A 17509-nucleotide genomic window follows, 5' to 3' on the forward strand; every position below is an offset into this window, starting at 1 on the left:
CGAAAATAATCTAGAAAGAGAAAAACGAGCAGATAATGGATGACAACTGATTATAATAGTGTTAGTTCGAATTCTAAAGCTTTAGATGTTATTTTTCTCATTTATAGATGTTAATCAATTTCATTTGATTTCTACATGCAGTGTGACTAAAGAGAAGTGGTACATATTGTAGGTGGCTCATGAAGGAACCTTTATTGTCAAATCTTCTAAACTCCAAATGTTAACACTTGAATTTGAGCAACTAGCATTGAGAGTTGTTAAAAACTTCAAAGACTTCAATGTCAAACTAGTGACATCACCAACTTGTTCTACATCGTGGGAAAAATACTCAGAATGTAAAATTGTGAAAAAAATCCTCAGATCATTGCTTGATAAATTCCACTCCAAGGTAACCACTATCGGGAAAAAGTAAGGACATAGGCATGAAAGTCGAAGAATTATTACGATCCTTGATGACCTATTAGCTACATCTTCACAGAAGGAAGAAGAAAAGGAGGTTGAGATACAGAAAGATGATGATGAAAGTGAGAATGACGACCAGATAGCCATGCTCACTAAACAATTTAAGATGTTCTTAAAAGACAATCAGAAATGAAGAAGCACAAGACCTCAACCACCACTAAAGAAAAAATTCTTTGATAATCCAAGGTAAAATCCAACTGGGTCTATGGAAAAAACTCAAACTTGTATCAAATGCTTTGAATGTGAAGGACAGGGACATATAGTAACCAAGTGTGCCAATGCACTGAAAAGGTTTCATAGAAAGAAGGGTATGAACATCACTTGGAGTGAAGAAGATGAAAGTGAACTAGATTTTGACAAAGAGGACATAACTACTGATAACAAGGTAACTTTTCTGACGGTCCATCTTAAGTCTAATACGTCACAATTGCCGCCGCGGGTCAGAACCTACTAAACAGACACAACTAGAACCAACAATGTGTGTTTAGAATGCAAAATATTGAAAAGATATCTGGAATCTAAACAAGAAAGAATTATCACTCTTCATACCAAGATAATAGAATTCATTGAAGAAGAAAGAGCTGTAATTGTTGCTGAAAAATAAACCCTTACCAAATGCTTAGAAAAGAACGAAATCAAATCTTGGAACTCCTGGCTGAACTAGACCGCATCAAGGAGAGAGTTAAACTGTAGACCATTAGATCTGCTTGTCTAATGAAATTCTAAGACATGGCTAACATAGAGAAAATTCAATCACACTAAAAAAGGAAATTGTTTGCTAATACCTTAAAGCAAAATTCCAAGGCTAGAAGAAGGCAAGTTTGGGTATGAAAAAGTGACCTTAATTGCTATATTGTTAATGTTGCCTATAAATATATTATACCAAACTCTCGGTACTTTAATAGTGGCTGTTCCAGACACGTGACTGATAATCATTCTATGTTAACCAATTTTAAAATTCATGCATATGGTTTGGTTACCTTTGGGGAGGGGGCTAGAAGTAAAATTGAATGTTTTTGTACTATTGTGATTGATGGCGCCTATATTAAATTATGTTTTATTTGTTGCTAACCTAAATGCAAACCTGTTTAGTGTAAGCCAATTCTATGATGATAATCTTATGGTAATGCTCACAAAAAATTCATTCCAAGTGCTAAAAAATGATGGTAATACTGTCTTACGTGGTGCTAGGTTTAGGGATAATTGTTATCTGCTTGAATCCGATATTACTTGTCATGCTTCAAAAGCTAATTGTACTGATCTATGGCACGAATGGTTAAGACAAATTAACTATACAGATCTGGTCAGGCTTACCAAGCTAAATGCAATAAGAGATGTTTCGAAGCTCACAAAAAAAGTCTGAAGGTGTGTGTGGTTCATGCCAGTAAGATAAACAAATAAGGATTTCACATAAACAAGATCAGCTTCTTGCTACATCTCGTTGTCTTAAATTGCTACTTATGAACTTCATGGGGCTCAAACTTAAAGCGTTGGTGGTAAAAGGTATATTTATATGGTTGTTGATGATTTCCTTAGGTACACTTGGGTAGACTTCTTAAGATAGAAATCTAATGTTTTTAAAAGATTCACATTTTATATCAAAAATTGACCAACTGAAAAACACTGAGGGGACTAAAATGTTAAGAATTAAGGGTGATCATGGTAAGGAATTTTAAAATGCTAGGTTTGTCAGATTCTGTGAAGAGTATGGTATTTCTCATGAGTTTTCTATTCCTAAAATCCTAGAGCAAAATGGTGTGGTGAAAATGAAGAATAAGTCTTTACAAGAGATTGCTAGAGTGATGTTGAACAGTACCCTGCAAACTCCCTATGAGATCTGGAAATGAAGAAAACCAAACCTCAAATATTTCCACACATTTGGAAGCAAGTGCTATGTTGACTGGGAACACATGGGAAAGTTTGATCCTAAATGTGATGAAGAAGTATTTATTGGCTATTCTAAAAATAGTCGGCCGATAGGATCTACAACATACGAACATAAACCATTATTGAGTCTACTAATGTCAAAATTGATGAAACTAGTGATTTTTCTTCTTATCCGCAAGAACCTAAGATTCATAATTTGGAAGAACAAACTGAAGATGATAAGAACATTCAGAAAAATTTTAAGACAGATTCAATGTTACATCCCATTTAGTATTAGTCAAAGGTCAATACTATTTATTCAAAGTCAAATGTTTGACTAGTCAAAATCAAAGTCAAATAAGGACTTAAATGAAGTAAATTTTCGTGGGACTTGATTTGACCAAATTATTTTTGAGAGTTTATTTTACAAATTGACAATATTTATAGGTTTAAGATGGATGAAATTCAATTTTGAGGATTTACTTTTCTATTAATGGAAGTTGACTGACTAAATATTACATTTAATTGAAAAAGAGGGACTTCCATTGTAAAAATGGGTTTGGGGAGTGCAAGTGGCAAGTGATTAACATTAAATCCCATTTTTTTTACTTATGACACACACACAAGTGAGGGAGAGTTGGACGGGTGGCAGATGAATTAATATCCATTTCTCATCATATGATATAAGAGAGAGAGAGAGAGAGAGAGAGAGATGGAAAGGGTAGAAGCAAGGAAAAAAAAAGGAAAATTTCGACAAGGTGGTTTAAAAATAAGTGATTTCTAGTACTAAACTTGAATTCCTCAATTTTGAAAGGTAAGTAAAATTTTACTTATTGTCAAGTTATATTTAATTTTATAGTTCGTAGATTGTTAGATTAAATTCAATTTTATTAAATGGGTTAAGTATAATAAACTATGAAATTGAGTAAAGTGAAAGAAAAAACTAATTTTAGCGATTAAAGAGACCGTGTAAATCGCTTAAACGTGAAATGATTAAGTTTGAGCATTGCCTATTTAATTATTGAAATTTCTTAAAATAATTAATTGTTGATTTAAAAATTATATCATATTTCAGGCGGCGATATTGACATCGGGATAGCTTACCAACCGAGTTAATTTTGCGAACATAATTCTGTGAGTGGAAAAATATAAATATTTTTAAAGTATTTATAAATTAAATATATTGTTAAACTATGTACAATTATATGCAATTATGTGTTCGAATTGCATGATTATCATAGAAATCTCTTTTATTATGATACATGTGGAATTTCAAGAATTATTTATTGTACATTTGTGACTTGGTATATGAGACATGTGATTTTGAGATTTGTTTGGTATGTGAGACATGATATTGAGATCGACCAAAAGAGTACCTGTGATTATGTACTTCTTCTAATTTACAGAGGGGCCTTAGCCATGTTCTATACTACACTGAGGTGTCGACTGGGGATGAAGGGGTCGTGACCCTGTTTATATAGTTCACTGAGGGGCCTTGGCCTGTTCTAGAATTGATTATTAAAGGTCTTGAGACCCGCTTTCATTCATGGAGGAGCCAAAGGCCGGTGACGAAGGTTCTTAGCCTGAGGAGTGGATTACAGATTTTAGTCAGAGGGTACATTTTTTGTGAATTTTCTAGTACATTTGATGAGATGAGATTATAGCATGATTACTAGATTATGTTTATATCATGACTTGAGATGATATTTTACCACGTTATGTGAATGTCTCACATTTTGGCTATAATTATATGATGTTATCTTGCGAATTATCAATGATATGAACTCGATTTTCGATAAAAATTTATAAATAAAAAAGTATAATTATTTTCGAACTTCTCCACTTACCGAACTATCAACTCATATATCTTCCCGTAATTTTCCTATAGGTGGAAATTAATTCTTTTTAGCTGGAAGAGCCTAATGATTTCGGAATGAGAGCCAAACGACATGTTGAGTGTTATAATTCATATTGATGAAGCACGAAGTAAATAATTTGGTCCCACGCATTATATTTTACATAAGCATTTGATTTTGTTGCATTTTTGAAATAACTCATAGCCAGTCTTGGTGTAGATTTGATATCTAGTCAGCATCTATCATCGGCCCACGTCACATTTCGAGTCCACTAGGGTGATTCGGGATGGGTCATGTCAAAGTAGTATCAGAGCATGATTTTGAAAATTTTTATGGTTCATGCATGTTCGGTGGGTATGTTCACATGTCGTGGTGGCAGAAATCACAAGCTCTCTAGCTCGAATGTATGGAAACAAAAATAATAGAAAAATATTTTTTTTAACTGATTTTGAAATGACTAGTATGTAAGTGTGGTAATTGTAGTGATCAGATGGTTGGAAATGTTATTAGTTGTTGGGTTGGAACTATGTGTGTATGTAACCTATTAAGATTTGAACAGATTGTGATGATTTTGCGGGCATTCGAAGTTACAGATGTTACAACCACTTAATTATCAATTTATTTGTAGAACTACATGATTTTTTTTATGTATACACGGGAAAATTTTTAGTTATAGCTTGCACGATAAATACAGGGAAATGATATGATGTGTGATTGGTGACAATCAGTGAGGAATGTTAATTATTTTTGAAGCCAAATGGTCATTATTGTTATAAAAATTTTGTGGTGATTTGTAGCCACTTTTATGGGATGATAATAGGAATTATGATGGCGTATATTTATGCTATATGATAAGAAATTGTGGAAGACAAAATGATGATTTCTTAATTGATAGATGACAATGTGTTATTGTGTACTTTAGGCATCGAGGAAATTAAGGGTAATTCCAATTATTTCGATTATTTATGAGTGGTTTGATAACAAGGAATGTGAGAATAATAGGGATGAACTTCATAATGATTACCTATTAGGGGGTGATTTGTTGCTTTAAAAATAGAATTAAATGAATATGTGCATTTAGGTATGTTTATGTGGAAAAAAAAAAAAAAGAAAAACTAGAGAATGGTAGAGTTGAAATTTATTGAGATTGGGAAATTAGCATGCGGTATATTGATGTGTGAAATGTTCACGTGATAAATATGAAGGTTATTATCTTGTGATATTAAGGAAAATTGACATATTTAAATATTTTAGGTCATACGATATGACTATAATTAAATACCAAGGTTACATGATCATAATATGATATGGTGAATAACAAGTAAATGAATGTTATGGTTTTTTATAGCGAAATAATGAGATGATATATTTGGGTTATTAAGTTAATTGGTTTGTCAAGATCATTTGTTGGATTATTATGTTAAATTATATATACAATTTGGAAGCTTTGAGCCAAATTTGAAGTTCAGGTGAATTTAATAAAGTTTTAGTGGTGTAAATTTTGAGTTATTTTTATTGTATTTTTGGATTTAGAGGATAAAGCATTCCATTTTTTTCAAGATCTATACATTATAGAATATATGGATGATATGTGGATAGTTTAATGTCTAAGAAGATCATCCAATTTAAATTTTATTCAATTGTGGAACGATATCTTCAAGTTATAATCTTAATTGAAGGTTTTCTTGCAATATACAAAAAGCTTATGCATTGGTGCTAGGCTAGTAGACTCTTTATATGGAATAAGAGTATAGAATTATCATGGATTAAATGTTATAATTGCCTCTTCATAGGAAGAAAGAGTACCAAAATTGTGTGGGTTTAGAAATATAAAAGTTTTGCCATTAGATAAAATTTCGAGGAAATATTTACTCTTGTATCTAAAGTTGATGAGGGTTTGATTTATGATAATGGATTATGTTAAGGTTTAGAATGTGTTTTGTAGTAAATTGATGAATTTGGATTACACGATAGATTATTGAAGAGGCATGATTAAAACATAATTTATAGTTGATTATATTGGAGTTGAATTTAAGAATTATGGTGTTATCACATGGTGGGAGAGGACAATACTTATCGATTACAAGAGTTTAAGGTATATTTTTATTCAAAAGAGTTGAACTTGAAGTTGTGTATATATTATTATTATTGGGTGATATAGGATTAAAGGAAAAGAATACCATATTAAGCTATTTCAATTGTTGTTGGGTATAACTGAAATTTTAGAAAATCATGAACAATTGAATTTTTGCAGATATTATCAATTTAGAATGGAAGATGTTACCCTAAAATAATTTTCATTTGAGGTTCTAAATACACAGAATGGAGACAAAATGGTATTTAGATTATTGATGATGGATCGACAAAAGTTACAGGATTATTTTCAATTAATATAGTCAATTCATGAGATACATTAATAAACTATATATGGATAAGATAGTGATTTATATAGTGGAGTTTGAGTATCTATCTTTGGCTGATATAGGGAATTACAGAACTAAAGTACACTGTGCAATTTCTTTTAATAGAATGCCAGAGAATATGAAGATAAGTTCAGAAGATAAGTTATCAACGCATGAGTTGCTATTTAAATGGAACTTGCTATTTAAATGGAACTAAGATACCTAGTTAGTGAGACAAAAGTTGGAAAATAAGTTATCAATGTGGATTGGAAAAATCATTCAGGATGAGGCATTATGGAAGATTAAATCTGTGCGCTACATATTTATTGATTTGTATCCTAGCCGAATGAATTTCGAGGACGAAATTCTTTGAAGGGGTTAAGATTGTTACATCCCATTTCGTATTAGTCAAAGATCAATACTATTTATTCAAAGTCAAATGTTTGACTAGTCAAAATCAAAGTCAAATAAGGACTTAAATGAAGTAAATCATTTTAGTGGGACTTGATTTGACCAAATTATTTTTGAGAGTTTATTTGACAAATTGACAATATTTAGGTTTAAGATGGATGGAATTTAATTTTGAGGATTTACTTTTCTATTAATGGAAGTTGACTGACTAAATATTATATTTAATTGAAGAAGAGGGACTTCCATTGTAAAAATAGGTTTGGGGAGTACAAGTGGCAAGTGATTAACTATTATCACCTTTTTTTTTACTTATGACACACACACACAAGTGAGTGAGAGTTGGACGGGTGGCAGGTGAATTAATATCCATTTCTCATCATATGATATAAGAGAGAGAGAGAGAGAGAGAGAGAGACCTGGAAAGGGTAGAAGCAAGGGGGAAAAAAAGAAAATTTTGACAAGGTGGTTTAAAAATAAGTGATTTCTAGTACTAAACTTGAATTCCTTAATTTTGAAAGGCAAGTAAAATGTTACTTATTGTCAAGTTATATTTAATTTTATAGTTAGATTGTTAGATTAAATTCAATTTTATTAAATGGGTTAAGTATAAGAAACTATAAAATTGAGTAAAGTGAAAGAAAAACTAGTTTTAGCTATTAAAGAGACCGTGTAAATCACTTAAACGTGAAATGATTAAGTTTGAGTATTGCTTATTAAATTATTGAAATTTCTTAAAATAATTAATTGTTGATTTAAAAATTATATCATATTTCAGGCGGCGATATTGACATCGGGACAGCTTACCAATCGAGTTAATTTTGTGAACATAGTTCTGTGAGTGGAAAAATATAAATATTTTTAAAGTATTTATAAATTAAGTATATTATTAAAGTATGTACAATTATATGCAATTATGTGTTTGAATTACATGATTATCATGAAAATCTCTTTTATTATGATACATGTGGAATTTCAAAGATTATTTATTGTACATTTGTGACTTGGTATATAAGACATGTGATATTGAGATCGACCAGAAAAGTACTCATGATTATGTACTTCTTCTAGTTCACAGAAGGGCCTTGACCGTGTTCTATACTACACTGAGGGGTCGACTGGGGATGAAGGGGTCGTGACCGTATTTATATAGTTCACTGAGAGGCCTTGGCCGTGTTCTAGAATTAATTATTAGAGATCTTGAGACTCGCTTTCATTCACGGAGGAGCCAAAAGGCCCGTGGCGAAGGTTCTTAGCCCGATGGGCGGATTACAGATTTTAGTCAGAGGGTACATTTTTGGTAGATTTTCTAGTACATTTGATGTGATGAGATTGTAGCATGATTACCAGATTATGTTTATATCATGACTTGAGATGATATTTTACCACGTTATGTGAATATCTCACGTTTTGGCTATAATTATATGATGTTATCTTGCGGATTATCAATGATATGAACTCGATTTTTGATAAAAATGTATAAATGAAAATGTATAATTATTTTCAAACTTCTCCACTCTCTGAGCTATCAACCCATATATTTTCTCGTAATTTTCCCACAGGTGAAAATTGATTCTTTTAGCTGGAAAAACCTAATGATTTAGGAATGAGAGCCACACAATATGTTGAGTATTATAATTCATATTGATGAAGCACGAAGTAAATAATTTGGCCCACGCATTATATTTTACATAAGCATTTGATTTTGTTGTATTTTTGAAATAACTCATAGCCAATCTTGGTGATAAATTTGACATCTAGTCAGTATCTATCATTGGCGCACGTCTCGTTTCGAGTCCACTAGGGTGATTCGGGACAGGTCGTGTCATTCAAGGAGTAATAGTCAAGAAGAACTGTCGGTTCTAAGTTATAAAGTTCATGCATTTGGCATCGAAGGCGTTAAACCACTAGAGGAAGACCATGAACTACAGAACAAAAGACAGCCCCTACCTAGATAGTAAAGGCTCATCTAATGGATAACATCCTCTTAGACATTTAAGATGGAATGATGACAAGAAAGAAACTTGCTACTAAACTTGGGAATGTGTGTTATACGTCACATATTGAGCCTAAAAATGTTGACTCAGCTAGAAACATGGATGATAGGAAAAACATATCTAGAGATAGTCTCTACATGGGTAATAATCTCATATCTTGGCTAAGTAAGAAATAAGACTGCTGCCATGTTTTGTAACTGTACTAGTGCGATTAATATCTCTAAGAATCTGGTTCAACATTCTAAAATTAAGCAAAGAGACATTGTACATCATTTCATCAAGATCATATTTGAGAAGAATGTAATTGTCTTAGAATACATAAATACTGAATGGCAACTTACTGATTTGCTTACCAAAGCTTTAGACACGGTTAGATTTAAAACTTTGCGAAAATTCTTGGACATGTGCATAATGCATTAAAATAATTTGATGTATATCTTTTATTGTTTTAGTTTGCATGTTCACATTGTGTGCAGGTGTATAGCATTTATTTAAATAAAAAAATTGAAAAAGATAAAAAAGAAAAATTATGGCTTTTCTTGCAAATGTCACATGATGTGTATTTATGGTTGGTTTGAAATTATTGAGATCAAATTGATACATCCAATTAGTATGGTATGTTCACTTCTGCTTATGGTAAAGTGTTGTTAAATAAGTACACTATTAAGATATTGTGGCTACATTGTTGTGACCATTTACTGATTAAGCTCCATCTTAAAGTGACATATGTTTGAGTGTAGATCTATAGTCAGTATCTATGTCTTTCTGCACCGTAGTATAATGTTGTGTAAATAAACAAGTTCATTAGAAGAAAGGACTACTACCATAAACGAGTGAAGCTGTCCTTGATAATGAACATAAATCATAAGAGAAAAACTACTTATGGCTGTGTGAAAATCAACTCCATGAATTGAAAAGACGGTGAAATTTTAAAATAAAAAATAGAAAAATCGTTGCATGAACATGCAAAAGAAAAGAAAACAATTATATAGATACTCAAGTCTGGCACACACATATTTTTATATCTACAGGGACAATTTCATACGATGGTTGGTTTGAAACAAACTTTTGCATGTTGTCATGGTAAGTATCAATTCGGGTTAGGATATGGTTCATAATTAATTATGTTTAAATGGTCTTACACACACTTACATTTCAATATGATAATTAATTGAATTAATTGCGAGCAAACATCTAAATGAAAATTTCATGTTTATCTTGATAATTTTAAGCTGTTTTTGAAATTGCTTTGAATGTGGAGTTCTTCCAAAAATATTGTGATTGATTCTACTTTTTTTTTTTTTTTTTTTTTTTTTTTTTTTATTCTACTTTTTTTTTTTTTTTTTTTTTTGTAAACTTCCATATTTTTGTGCGATTGACACATGTAGGCCTTTTTGTAGATTTTTTGATCAACAGTCTAAATTTGACAGTAAACTCTAGTAGCCATTGCAAAAAGGAAAATTTGAACAAAAATGTTTAGAAAAAAATTAAGTCGAATATGAGGGGTCAATTGAGCCTTGTTGATTGAAAAAGTGCTCGCTGCATTCGATCTTTAATTTTGTAGTTCCAAGCTATTTTTGTATATTATAGTGGTAGCCGAAGAATAACCAATCAAGAGGAGGTGGATTGGTTTTTAATACTTTTTCAAATAATTAATCAATATTCGAGCAGATAAAGACTAAATATATTAATTCAAATAATAAGCACAAAATGAAAGCAAAAAGTAAAAGGGAAGAGATGATGCAAAAAATATAATTGTGAATTTTCAAACTAAAACAATGATCTATATCCTCCATTACCTAGTTCTTCGACATGAGAAATGATTTTTCACTATATTGATTGACTTATAATGCAATGCAACCCTTTACAACGCTTTCGATAACATACAAACAATGAGCATCGACCCTTATATAATACTGAGTTTTATGGGACCTCAATATGAACAACATTATTAACCTTTACAGAACATCGATATGACTCACATGTTAACTTACAACAAGGAACACGGATCCTTATATTATTGAGCTTTCACGGGACCTTAATACAACCCACAAGTTTAGAACAATGGTTTTACAATGAAATTTCTCTCTTAATAAATAATACAAATTAATTAAGTACTAAGAGAGAATAATACTTACAAATAAATAGTACTAATCCTTATACAATATTGAGCTTTATGGCACCTCAATATGACCCACACTATTGAGCTTTATGGGACCTCAATGTGGCTTACATGGTAACTTACAATACGGAGCAGTGATCTTTGTACTATTAAGCTTTCATGGGACCTCAATACGACCCACAAGTTTAGAGCAATGATTTTATAATAAAATTTCTCTCTTAATAAACGATACAAATGAATTAAGTATTAAGAGAGACTAACACTTCAATAAATAGCAATAAACAAGAGGTCAAGTGTTAGGTAAAAACTTTGATGAATATGATAATTAACAATTTGATTCAATCATTTAAAATTTTTCAATGAGAAGTTGAAAAAGAAATAACTACAATATATGTCCATGAATTTTCGCAACATGTATCTCTCTTTATTAAATGATTGTAATAAATTAAGTAACAAGAGAGAAATAAGAAACTTTGATGAACACGACGATTTTACAAGTTTTATTTAATCAATAAAAGTTTTCAATATGAAAAAGTAAAAGAAATATATGCAATGTAAGTTTAAAGATCTTCTTCGAAATATATCTCTCTTTTATGAATAATAGAAATAAGTTAGTATGAAAGGAAAGATAAAAAAAAAATCTTTTATGAGAATGATGATTAAAGAGTTTGAATAAATCAAAGTGTTTGATGGAGGAAATAAATGAAATGAATACAAAGGAAAGCTCAAAGAGTTCTCTCAAAAAAATATGACTTTGTTGTTCCTGTACCAGCAATTGTAATTTCTCCTTTGGTCAATTATCATGTTCAGTTTTCATCAATCAATATGTAATTTACTTTTAATGTATTAAAATTCTCTGTTTTAAGCTTTCTACAAAATTGTAATCAAATTTTCTTTCGTCACGACGCGACCGAAAAAAAGGAGAAAGATAGTCTAGCGGAGCAGACTACTGCCGCACAATATCCCTTTCTGTGCCAAAAAGAAAGGCAACCCGTGAAAGTAGTCTTATGAAGAATGGAAAAGTTATTATATTTAGAGTTCCAAACGTCAAAAAAATTTGTAAGTTTGGATGACATGTCACATCGACCGCCACTTGTCCAGATGATCGATATTACCATTAATATAGTAAAAATCAGAGGTAAGAATGGTTAAATTTTTTACCATTGGAAATTTTCGATTGACGGCCTCTTTTGGCCAATTAATCGCTTAGTCCGATTGGTCGATCGCCTGGCAATTTCGATCTTTTTACTTTTTGGCCCCATGTAATCCAATTTGAAAGTTTTGAAAGGCGTAGACTTTTGAAAGTATTTTTAACTAGTTTTTCAAGATAAAAGATATTTTCAAATATCAATTTAAAAATTATTTTTATATTTGATCAAAATAACTTTTAATACACAAAATCAATGCATAAAAGATTTTTGAGATTAAACATTTATCGCTAAATATCAAAGTATTAGTATATTCACAATAGGTCTAAGTAATCTAATCTTTGATCTTGTTTCAAGGTTTGGCTTTTAACCTCTAAAATGTAAGACTTCGTTCTTGACCTCCTTCATAAGTCCGACTGTGATAATAATTTTTTCATTGGATGCTTTGAAGACTTTAAGCACTTTAAATGCAATTGTTAGTAAACAAAATTAACTTGTTTGTCATAATCCAAAAGGGAGAAATTGTTGACCTATATTTGATTATAACCTTAAAGTTTTGTTTATGACAAACAAGATAATTTGCAAAGCAAGATTGAACATTTGATAAAGAATATAAATCTTAAATTTTGCATGTAATCCCTTTATTTCCCATATCTTTTACAAACCAAAAGCCAATTATTGAATGCGTATCATATATATATTTCAATTCAAGCATATCAATCTCATTTTCAAAAAATTATTATCACATTTCCCCCTTTTCAATGCTTTTCAAATCTAACTTACTCAATTTCTCCCTTTTGTCATAAGCAAAAAAGTAACATATATGAGAGCAAGAGTATGACATAAGATCAAAATTTTAAATCAACCATAGAAAATAATAATATTACCCTCAATAAAATACAAGGAGCCAAAAAGTATGTTAGTCTAAACAAGAGGTTAATCATCACATTTATATCAAAATACCAATCAAAGCATGAGTGATGAAATGTTAAAACTATATGTGTTATGCCCTAGGTCCAATCAACCTTGGACATAAATACTTTTAATATATAATTAATGTGATTTAATGACAAATCTTTTATTTAATTAATAGACAATAAAATTAAATACTAGAGTCCGTAGATTCAAATCTTCGTAATTTGTTGATTACAGGGAGTTGTGATTTTGAATATAAATTACATATGATTGTATCTTAAATCATCCGTGGTTGTAAGTAATAACGAGATACGGATATCGTTATTATGGATAGACCATCAAGTGTGGCATTTCTTACTTGTGAAATAAGTAGTTGATCTCACAAGTTAAAATGTGGTGACACTTAAATGAACACGTGGATGTCTTGTTATACAACAAAACATTGGAGACCTGCCTAGAGATTCCATATGGATGACTATCTGAGTGTCAGTGGTTAATCTCTAACATTCAGTAATGAGATTGGTCCTTTGAATTGAGGTCATAATAGTATCATATATGAGGACATTCCTGCTTTGACGATGTTTGATGTTGCTCTGCCAAGGGCTGCTAATACGACATTGTTCGCGTATGTCAAGAATTGTATGAAGGTTGTAAATGACCAATAGAGGATTCATCACTCTTAGATAGTAAGAGATTATTATCTGCATTTCATTCAATTAAGTCTATAATGAAATCATTGGCCAAGGTGTACTCATAAGTTTAAAAGGAGTTTTCAACTTATATTGACTTAATAGTGGAGTGAAAGATATGATCGATAATTGAGGTTGACACACTTTCATATATCGTAATTGATCGGATCGTATTGACAAAAGGATTATAGTTCCACGATAAATGAACGAGTTTGATTTTGTCATACGACATGACATTTTCTGTCACATGTTGTTTTGATACATTGCTAGATGTCAATCTGAGATGGCAAGTGAATTGGAGATAAATTAAAAGGGTTTTTAATTTATCAATTTTGATTAGATCAAAATAATATTTCACATCGTTCGGTATCGTGATCAGGAACCTGATGGGTCGCACATAAAAAAGAATTGGAAGATTGTGATTTGTCAATTAATTAATTTATCAAGTGTTGGATAAATTAATTAATTGGATTGCTTATTTATAGGCCCAAATTAATTAATTAGATTAATTAATTCACGGACCAGATTTAATTAAATGAGTTAATTAAATGTTGGACTGGGTCAAGCCAAGCCCATTTGGGCTTATATAGATAAGTGGTTAGGGTTTACAATTTGATAGAGATTCATTATTCTTGCTAGCACAAAAAGAAAATCATAGTCCTACAATCTTGTTCTTTGTGTGGATCATCGTTGGAGGCTGGACAATTGGACAGTTGTGGATAGCGAATCAAGATCGTTGGAACGAAAGAATGGCAAAGGAGTTTGTAGATCTTGTAAAAGGTACAATTTCTATTTAAACATAGAGGGATCTTTGATGGGAATCGAAAATTACTTTATTTTTCGCTGCGCATAATAAGTAGATTTCCAACAAAAACCATAATCATTTGGCTAAGATTTGTAAAAATTTCAACCAATGATGTACATAGAATCAATCATATGAGAAATTTAGTATGAATTCAATTTAGCCACATACTTCAAATTAATCGAAATTTTATATATGAAAATCTATCAAGTAGTAGAGGTTTAGTGAGAATGTCGATCGGTTGATTTTCTGTATTTACAAATTCTAATACAATATTTCCCATTTTGTGTGCCTTTAGATCCCATAGACTTAATGTTCTAGCACACTAAGATATCTAAAAATTCGTTTTATTGCACTAAGGCATGGTTCTTGGTGTTGGGTTAAAATCTAGCACATAATCACATATTAAACACAATATCGACTTTACTTGCGATTAAGTAAAGAAGAGATCTGATCATACTTTGATATGTTGTATGCTATAGATGTAACTTGATTGTCTTTGTCTAACTTGATTGATGAGCTCATGAGAGTGCTCATTGATTTCACCCCTTTCATTTCTAATTTATTGAGCATGTCCATAATGTATTTTGTTTGACTCCATTCCTTAAGTGGAGATTGATTACTTTGTACTTCGGAAGATTCTTCATCTTGTTGCTCATTTACTTCTTCATGTTGATCTTTAACATCTTTAGGATCTTCCTTTGTTTGATTTTGAATGTTAATTTGTTCAAACGGAGTCTTCAAACCAACATCATTAACAACACTTTTCTCTTGGTCAATAGGATTAGCTTCATCAAAACTTGCATCCATGGATTCTTCAACAACTCATGTTCTTTTGTTGAAAACTCGCTAAGCTTTGCTCATAGATGAATAACCGAGAAAGATTTTAATATTGGATTTAGAATTATTTTTTTCAAGTTTCTTTTGTGTTTAAGATAAAATATTTTAACTAAATATTTCGAAATAACCAATATTGAGAGCTCTATTTTCCAAAGCTCATATAGAGATTTTGTTTTCTTTCAACTACTCTTTTCATAATATGACAAGAGTGTTAATGGCTTCGGCCCAAAAATAATTTGGTAAACTATTTTTCATTTAGCATAGTCTGAGCCATTGTTTTGCAATGTCCGATTCTTCCATTTTTATACAATTTTGTTGAGGAGTTCTAGGAGCGAAGAAATTATGTTCACAACCATAAGTTTTGCAAAAATCATCAAAAGCAATATTGTCGAGATTATCTATCAAGATCACTCCAAATTATAGTAATAGTATATCCTTTTCATTTTCAGACTTTTTAAAAATATTTAAATGCATTTAGAGCTTTATCCTTTAGATTCAAAAATAGGACACATGTAATATATATATATAAGCTTGCGGCTCTAAATGGTCTAAAATGATTCATATAGAGAAGCTATAAATATTTTGAAGTTGAAGAACATTGATTTTTTTTTGAAAGAGCTTTTCACTTGTTTTTTCTAAAATGACATGCATCACAATTTATTTTTTTTTAATTTCAAATTTGGCAAAAAAAAAATGGAAAATATGATAACAAAATTTGATTTTCGATTATGTCCAAGAATGATTTTCTCTTTATTTTCTTTGGTACCTACAAAAATAATTTAATTTTTTGCTTTTGGTACCCATACAATATTGGATCTTGGTAGTTAGTGTTAGTGGACTTTTCAATCCACTTATAGTTTCCTTCAAAATGTAGTTTCTTTTTTATTGAACAATCAAAAGATACATATATATTTTATTGCCAAAACTGCATGTGACATTTGGAAGAGAAGAATTAGATGCTTTAAAAAATAAATTTTTGAGATATTTTTGTTTAAAAATGGGTTTGTATACAATTCCTCCTTTATTGAAACACATTTTTGTTCACCAAACATTAGATCAAAGTTTTTCTTGTCTTGAATAAATTTGTGAACAATTTTAGTCAAATCTTAAATTTTTCTTTCAAAGATGAATTCTCCTCAATCAACTTTTTCTTTTTCAAAAAATCATTCTGAATTTTCCGAAGTTTTTTTACTTGTTTTTCTAATAAAGAATTTTTCTTTTTGAGAGTAGAGTGCTTGAAAGCAATTTTTTCAAATTCTTCAAGAAATTCATCATATGAGTTAGATAATTCATCATATAAAGAATTGTAATTTGTGTTTACCTCATTTTCAATGCCCATGACGCGTATGTTAGCAACTTCCTCTTGATTTTCATTATCTACATGATCATCATTTCGCTTTGATCCCATGTTGCTTGGAGTGTTTTCTTTTTTGATAAATCTCCTTTTTTTCGAGCATTCGGTTCCCCTGTGATCGGGTTTGTCACAATTATAGCGAACAATCTTATCACTCACTCTTCTCTTCGCCATTTTCTTCTTTCTTTTGAAATCATCGATTGTTGCAAAGACCACTCCAATTTTTGACAAGAAGAACTAGTTTATCAAGTTCGACATCATTCATATTTTGGCTTGAAGTATCTTCATCAATCATCAACTTTAAAGCAATTTGACGATTTTTGTCTTCTTTGCTTTTCATTGTTTTCTCCTTTGTCTCAGTACAATTCAGCTCATATGTCATCAATGTTCCATAAAACTCTTCCAATGAATATATTTTGATATTTTAGGTGTTTTCCATCAACATTCTTTACGAGCTCCAATATTCAGAGAGTGACATAAACATTTTACTTACAAGCTCGTCATTAGTAAAATTTCGATAACCCCCTTTAAGGCCATTAACCATATCGGTGAAACGAGTAATCATATCAACAATAACTTCGTTTTGCTTCATAAAGAAATTTTCAAAGTCTTTAACTCGAAGATTTATTTTAGTTTCTTTCACTTTGC

Source organism: Olea europaea, unplaced genomic scaffold (assembly GCF_002742605.1).
Source record: "Olea europaea var. sylvestris unplaced genomic scaffold, O_europaea_v1 scaffold239, whole genome shotgun sequence".
Taxonomy (NCBI): domain Eukaryota; kingdom Viridiplantae; phylum Streptophyta; class Magnoliopsida; order Lamiales; family Oleaceae; genus Olea; species Olea europaea.